Here is an 8,500-nt window from a genome sequence, read left to right as displayed (position 1 = left end):
AGCTTGGTCGCAAATGGGTCTTCCAAATGAACAATGACCCCAAGCATACTTCCAAAGTTGTGGCAAAATGGCTTAAGAACAACAACAAAGCCCTGACCTCAACCCTGTAGAAAATTTGTAGTCAGAGCTGAAAAAGTGTGTGCGAGCAAGTAGGCCTACAAACCTGACTCAGTTACACCAGTTCTGTCAGGAGGAATGGGCCAAAATTCACCCAGCTTATTGTGGGAAACTTGTGGAAGGCTACCCGAAACGTTTGACCCAAGTTAAACAATTTAAAGACAGCGCTACCAAATACTAATTGAGTGTATGTAAACTTCTGAACCACTGGGAATGTGACGAAAGAAATAAAAGCTGAAATAAATCATTCTCCCTGCTATTATTCTGACATTTCACATTCTTAATATAAAGTGGTGATCCTAACTGACCTAAGACAGGGTATGTTTACTAGGATTAAATGTCAGGAATTGTGAAAAACTGAGGTTAAATGTATTTGGCTAAGGTGTATGTAAACCTCCGACTTCAACTGTAGCTCTATTCAAATAGTACTTCTGAGTAGCACCAGTACGCAAAGCACTGCCCCCTCCAAAATGATTTGTTTTGAGAAAGAGAATAACTGTTTGTTTCAGAACAACCTTTGATCCATGTACAGCGGTAGTTCTTCAGAAACAATAGTTACTCCTATATATTGTTAAGCACGAGCCAAATGCACTAACAAAGGCTATTTATTATTATTTTGTTATAATACCAATATAAAACAACTACTCTTACAACTGATGCCATCTTGTATTATGCAAACAGAAAACAGTATTGTTTTAATTCAATGTAATTCAAACTATTGCCACTGTCAAGGTTTAAATGGAAAAAGCATAGACTGTAAACTCGACAACCTGTTTTTTTCCGTTTTTGTGGTCTGACATGGGGATAGTGCTCTCTGTCATCTCCTTTGGCAGGTCATATAATAGCCTTATTGATAATCTGTCAGCACCGGCCCTTTGATCCTAGGCTCATATGATGTGTGAGTGATAAGGCCCTACTGGTCCTATGTCAGTATTCCTGTGTACTATGACATGCATCACATTATGTGGCAGGTTGGGTTTCAGTTAGCTTTTAGTTCCAAATAGACCTGTATTGTGTAAAATAGCTGTTCCCGGGCACCTTGAACTAAACGCTAGGTTTTGTTTTCATACTCAGAGAAACAACTGTGTCAAGAATCATACTGTAGCCTACATAGAACAAAATGTTTGGGAGTAAAATTGACATCAATAATATTACATTAGTCGACCCTCACCAACACATTCAAATTAGTGAGGTAGCTGTAAGACAAGGCCAGACAACATCAATAAAACCTGAGATATGGGCAAAGTGGTATACATACAACACTTTAATCAGTTGATTATTAAAGATGATAATTGCAAGGTGAACTGTGGGCAGAGGCTACAGCTGCTTCTTGGCATTCATTTAGTGATTTTCAAAGCTATAAGCACAGATACTTTAGCTTTTACTTTCAGTAAAAATAACACAGAAATAAAATAGCCACTGTGATCCTTTCTGACGGATATTATCTACCTTACAAAGTTTGATGAAATCCAGTTATTTACCATTAGTTACCATTACCATTTACCAAGTCTACTTTTCACAAAATCTATGATTTTGCATCATTGCAGCACCCTGTGTCATTGCAAGTGAAACAGGCCCATAATTGATTCAGAATTACAACACTTTTCTCTCTGTCTGTGCTTTAGTTACTGACTGTGTGGAGGAAAAGATCCCTCTTGGTGGAGAGGGGAGTATATTCACCCAGCTCCGCTCTGCTCTGACTGTACTGGAGCCCGGGCAGGTTTGGGTATACTTTCTGTAGTCTGTGGGGAGGGATGATGATCGTGGCAGTTCTTTTGTGTAAAACACAGAATCGAAGAGAGAATGAGCTCTCCATAGAGTGATGGAGTCTCATACCGGGATACAATGATTGTAGTCTCTCTTTGTCTGTTCAGACAGGAATCCGAGGCATTGGGACATTTTTCATCCCATTGCACATTTCAAAGGATGACTAATCAATATGATGTCTGGTCCTTTTTGGCAAGTGATGAGAATGGGAATGGATTTAGAGATACTTCATAATTCTACTGTTGGAAGAAAGAAGGTTAAGGTGCTGCTCATTATAGGAAATGATCCAGAATGTTTCAGGTTTGTTTACATGAACAGTGTTTGCCCTGAGAATAATCTTGAACATATTTCATCCTTTCAGACGTACAGTGCCTTCGGAAGTATTCAGACCCCTTGACTTTTTCCACAGTTTATTACGTTACAGCATTATTCTAAAATGGAATAAATGAATAAAAATCCTCAGCAATTAACATACGATAAGTGCTTCTGCACTCGCCTGTCCTGTTTTGTGAGCTTGTGTGGCCTACCAATTCCCCATTGAGCTTGTGTGGTCTACCACTTCCCGGCCGAGCCGTTGTTGCTCCTAGATGTTTCACAATAGCAGCACTTACAGTTGATCAGGGGAGCTCTAGCAGGGCAGAAATTTGACGAAATGACTTGTTGGAAAGGTGGCATCCTATGACGGTGCCACGTTGAAAGTCACTGAGCTCTTCAGTAAGGGCATTCTACTGTCAACCATTGTCTATGGAGATTGCATGGCTGTGTGCTCGATTTTATACACTAGTCAGCAACTGGTGTGGTTGAAATAGTCAAATTCACCAATTTGAAGGGGTGTCCACATACCTTTGTATATATATACAGTGCATTTGGAAAGTATTCAGACCCCTTCCCTTTTTCCACAATTTGTTACGTTACAGCCTTATTCTAAAATGGATTAAATAAAACATTTTCTACATCAATCTACACACAATACCCCTTAATGACAAAGCGAAAATAGGTTTTACGAATTATTAGCAAATTAGGGAGCAGGACCAGACGGAAACCACTCCTCAGCAAAAGGCACATGACAGCCCACTTGGAGTTTGCCAAAAGGCACCTAAAGACTCTCAGACCATGAGAAACAAGATTCTCTGGTCTGATGAAACCAAGATTGAACTCTTTGGCCTGAATGTCAAGCGTCACATCTAGAGGAAACCTTGCACCATCCCTACGGTGATGCATGGTCGTGGCAGCATCATGCTGTGGAGATGTTTTTCAGAGGCAGGAACTGGGAGACTAGTCAGGATCAAGGCAAATATGAATGAAGCAAAGTACAGACAGATCCTTGATGAAAACCTGCTCCAGAGCGCTCAGGACCTCAGACTGGGGGCGAAGGTTCACCTTCCAACAGGACACCGACCCTAAGCACCAAGCCAAACAATGCAGGAGTTGCTTCGTGACAAATCTATGAATGTCCTAGAGTGGCCCAGCCAGAGCCTGGACTTGAACCCAATCTAAAATTTTGGAGAGACCTGAAGCAATGCTCCCCATCCAACCTAAAAGAACTTGAGAGGATCTGCAGAAAATAATGGGAGAAACACCTCAAGTACAGGTGTGCCAAGCTTGTAGCGTCATTCCCAAGAAGACTCGAGGCTGTAATTGCGACGAAAGGTGCTTCAACAAAGTACTGAGTAAAGGGTCTGAATACTTATGTATATGTGATATTTCAGTTTTTTTTTTTATTAAATTAGCAAAAATGGTTTTTGCTTTGTCATTGTATTTTTTGGTGTGTAGATTGATGAGGAAAAACAATTGAATACATTTTAGAATAAGGCTGTAACCTAACAAAATGTGAAAAAAGTCAAGGGGTTGAATACTTTCCGAAGGCACTGTAGATGTGCATGTGACCTAGATTTAAGTTTCAAGAAAGACTCTTTAGTCAGACTTGCAAGTCTTAAACAATCCCTCCTTGATAATTTGATGTTAATTATGCACAGTTCAATCTTTAAACAGGGTTCATTTGCATTCCTAAATTCTTGATCAATCTGGATATGACAAGGATGAAAATGAATGGACGTTTTCCTTATTATCTTGTGACTGATATGAATGATCGCATTGGGCAAATGTAATTTCCCAGTTATTTCCTTATCTATTTTACCTTGTGTCTCACCCTCTTATATTAGTTCTCCTTATGCTGCAGGAGCAATAGCAGCATGAGATGAATGACGATAAAGCATCTCTTTCTTCTGATAATTGGGGCTGTGGGTGGATTTTTCATTTCCGCTCATCTGAGCTCTTAAACGAGGAACGATCTAACGCTGACTCCTCATTTGTTCTCAAGGACTTTAGAGGGACGTTTAAAAAAGTGCTTGCCTATTGAACGGCCCTCTGAAATACAGAGCCCTCTCGCATAGATAGAGAACAAAGCGTAGGCTGCTTCCTATGGAACATGAGTACTAAGCTCCATGACTGACAACGTACAGCACTTCTTTCAACTCCCAAGCATCCTCTCCCAGCTCGTTTTCGCCCTTCCCATGTTAGGCGTGAAATTATAATGCTGCCGCTATCATTAGACATGGGAAGAATGACGTGTGAGATTTGGGACTTTGTGCTGATGTGATTGAGGTAGAATATGGTAGTGTGCATATTTTGCATATACTGTATGTGTTTCACTTATTATGCAGTAAAGTGTATTTTTGCAATGTGTGACGTCAACTTTTGAAGTATGAGTCCCTTAGTGAGTTAGGATATCTATTTAACCTATTCTCTTATTAATTAAATTATGTATTTCACTTATTAAGTAAAAGTGTGAGGTGGGATTTCCATAGTACGTTACGATAACTTTATTTAAAATTCTAATTTATAATGATAAATACAATGCCAGAAAGTAGTATGAAAAATGTCAATCTGCTGAGTGGCACTGTGATATCTATAATGGATCAATTTGGCCCATTGCCATTCTATGATATCAAATAACTGAACGAAAAGAATGCAGTAGCATATATTGTGCTATGTTACATATCTTACATTATTTGACCTTTCACTGATTTCCTGAGGAGGTTAGTGTGTCAATAAAAATGGCATGGATTGATGAGAAATATGTAAGGAGGTGTGATATCCATCAGTGTACTTAATTAAAACAATTCTAAACATATACATTGTTTGTCCTGCTTATTTTGACAAATGAGAGAAAGTAAACAATGTCAAACATTGATGGATTTGACATTACAAAGATGTAAAAACGTATGTGTAGGAGAGACCAATATAGCAAAAAGGAACAATAGATTGTGATACACTGTGTGCATTTAATCATAGCTGGAAATTTAGTTTATCAAATAAGAAAAATATATTTAATTCTCGATTTGTTTGTCTCACATTGTCTCAGCAAACTTTTATTTAATCAATAAAACATTAATTCAGTGTTCAAACTGACCTTTTCTGTCATTTTGAGGAGACCAGAGCAATGCATCATACAGTACATTTAGTTTATAAACTCAACTGCGTTTATTTTGTTTTATTTTCAGCAAACTTAACATGTGTAAATACTTGTATGAACATAACACCATTTAACAACTGAGACATAAACTGAACAAGTTCCACAGACATGTGACTAACAGAAATGGAATAATGTGTCCCTGAACAAAGGGGGGGGGGGGGTCAAAATCAAAAGTAACAGTCAGCATCTGGTGTGGCCACCAGCTGCATTAACTACTGCAGTGCATCTCCTCCTCATGGACTGCACCAGATTTGCCAGTTCTTGCTGTGAGATGTTACCCCACTCTTCCACCAAGGCACCTGCAGGTTCCCGGATATTTATGGGGGGAATGGCCCTAGCCCCCACTTTTCGATCCAACAAGTCCCAGACGTGCTCAATGGGATTGAGATCCAGGCTCTTCGCTGGCCATGGCAGAACACTGACTTTCCTGTCCTGCAGGAAATCACGCACAGAACGAGCAGTATGGCTGGTGGTATTGTCATGCTGGAGGGTCATGTCAGGATGAGCCTGCAGAAAGGGTACCACATGAGGGAGGAGGATGTCTTCACTGTAACGCACCGCATTGAGATTGCCTTCAATGACAACAAGCTCAGTCTGATGATGCTGTGACACATCGCCCCAGACCATGACGGACCCTCCACCTCCAAATCGATCCCGCTCCAGATTACAGGCCTCAGTGTAATGCTCATTCCTTCAACGAGAAATGCGAATCCAACCATCACCCATGGTGAGACAAACCCACGACTCGTCAGTGAAGAGCACTTTTTTCCAGTCCTGTCTGGTCCAGCGATGGTGGGTTTGTGCCCATAGGCGACGTTGTTGCCAGTGATGTCTGGTGAGGATTTGCTATACAACAGGCCTACAAGCCCTCAGTCCAGCCTCTCTCAGCCTATTCTCCACCTGGCACATCCAGAAGAGGACTGGCCACCCCTCATAGCATGGTTCCTCTCTAGGTTTCTTCCTAGGTCCTAGCCACCATGCTTCTCACCTGCATTGCTTGCTGTTTGGGGTTTTAGGCTGGGTTTCTGTACAGCACTTTGAGATATCAGCTGATGTAAGAAGGGCTTTATCAATCAATTTGAATAAATGTGATATTGCGGACAGTCTGAGCACTGATGGAGGGATTGTGCATTCCTGGTGTAACTCAGGCAGTTCTTGTTGCCATCATGTACCTGTCCCGCAGGTGTGATGTTTGGATGTACTGATCCTGTGCAGGTGTTGTTACACGTGGTCTGCCACTGCAAGGACGATCTGCTATCCATCTTGTCTCCCTGTAGCGCTTGTCTCCCTATGGCAATTTATTGCCCTGGCCACATCTGCAGTCCTCATGCCTCCTTGCAGCATGTCTAAGGCATGTTCACACAGATGAGCAGGGACCTTGGGAATCTTTTTTTGTGTGTTTTTCAGAGTCAGTAGAAAGGCCTCTTTAGTGTCCTAAGCTTCCATAACTGTGACCTTAACTGCCTACTGTCTGTAAGCTGTTAGTGCCTTAACGACCGTTTCACAAGTTCATGTTCATTAACTGTTTATGGTTCATTGAACAAGCATGGGAAACAGTGTTTAAACTTTTACAATGAAGATCTGTGAAGTTATTTGGATTTTTACGAATTATCTTTGAAAGACAGGGTCCTGAAAAAGGGCCGTTTCTTATTTTGCTGGGTTTACTTTTGTATATACAGTGCCTTGCGAAAGTATTCGGCCCCCTTGAACTTTGCGACCTTTTGCCACATTTCAGGCTTCAAACATAAAGATATAAAACTGTATTTTTTTTGTGAAGAATCAACAACAAGTGGGACACAATCATGAAGTGGAACGACATTTACTGGATATTTCAAACTTTTTTAACAAATCAAAAACTGAAAAATTGGGCGTGCAAAATTATTCAGCCCCCTTAAGTTAATACTTTGTAGCGCCACCTTTTGCTGCGATTACAGCTGTAAGTCGCTTGGGGTATGTCTCTATCAGTTTTGTACATCGAGAGACTGACATTTTTTCCCATTCCTCCTTGCAAAACAGCTCGAGCTCAGTGAGGTTGGATGGAGACCATTTGTGAACAGCAGTTTTCAGTTCTTTCCACAGATTCTCGATTGGATTCAGGTCTGGACTTTGATTTGGCCATTCTAACACCTGGATATGCTTATTTTTGAACCATTCCATTGTAGATTTTGCTTTATGTTTTGGATCATTGTCTTGTTGGAAGACAAATCTCCGTCCCAGTCTCAGGACTCCATCAGGTTTTCTTCCAGAATGGTCCTGTATTTGGCTCCATCCATCTTCCCATCAATTTGAACCATCTTCCCTGTCCCTGCTGAAGAAAAGCAGGCCCAAACCATGATGCTGCCACCACCATGTTTGACAGTGGGGATGTTGTGTTCAGGGTGATGAGCTGTGTTGCTTTTACGCCAAACATAACGTTTTGCATTGTTGCCAAAAAGTTCAATTTTGGTTTCATCTGACCAGAGCATCTTCTTCCACATGTTTGGTGTGTCTCCCAGGTGGCTTGTGGCAAACTTTAAACTACACTTTTTATGGATATCTTTAAGAAATGGCTTTCTTCTTGCCACTCTTCCATAAAGGCCAGATTTGTGCAATATATGACTGATTGTTGTCCTATGGACAGAGTCTCCCACCTCAGCTGTAGATCTCTGCAGTTCATCCAGAGTGATCATGGGCCTCTTGGCTGCATCTCTGATCAGTCTTCTCCTTGTATGAGCTGAAAGTTTAGAGGGACGGCCAGGTCTTGGTAGATTTGCAGTGGTCTGATACTCTTTCCATTTCAATATTATTTCATGCACAGTGCTCCAAGGGATGTTTAAAGCTTGGGAAATCTTTTTGTATCCAAATCTGGCTTTAAACTTCTTCACAACAGTATCTCGGACCTGCCTGGTGTGTTCCTTGTTCTTCATGATGCTCTCTGCGCTTTTAACGGACCTCTGAGACTATCACAGTGCAGGTGCATTTATACGGAGACTTGATTACACACAGGTGGATTGTATTTATCATCATTAGTCATTTAGGTCAACATTGGATCATTCAGAGATCCTCACTGAACTTCTGGAGAGAGTTTGTTGCACTGAAAGTAAAGGGGCTGAATAATTTTGCACACCCAATTTTTCAGTTTTTGATTTGTTAAAAAAGTTT

Source organism: Oncorhynchus kisutch, linkage group LG2 (genome assembly GCF_002021735.2).
Source record: "Oncorhynchus kisutch isolate 150728-3 linkage group LG2, Okis_V2, whole genome shotgun sequence".
NCBI classification, from domain to species: domain Eukaryota; kingdom Metazoa; phylum Chordata; class Actinopteri; order Salmoniformes; family Salmonidae; genus Oncorhynchus; species Oncorhynchus kisutch.
The sequence above is the reverse complement of the archived record's forward strand: the minus strand, read 5'-3'. Positions refer to the sequence as shown.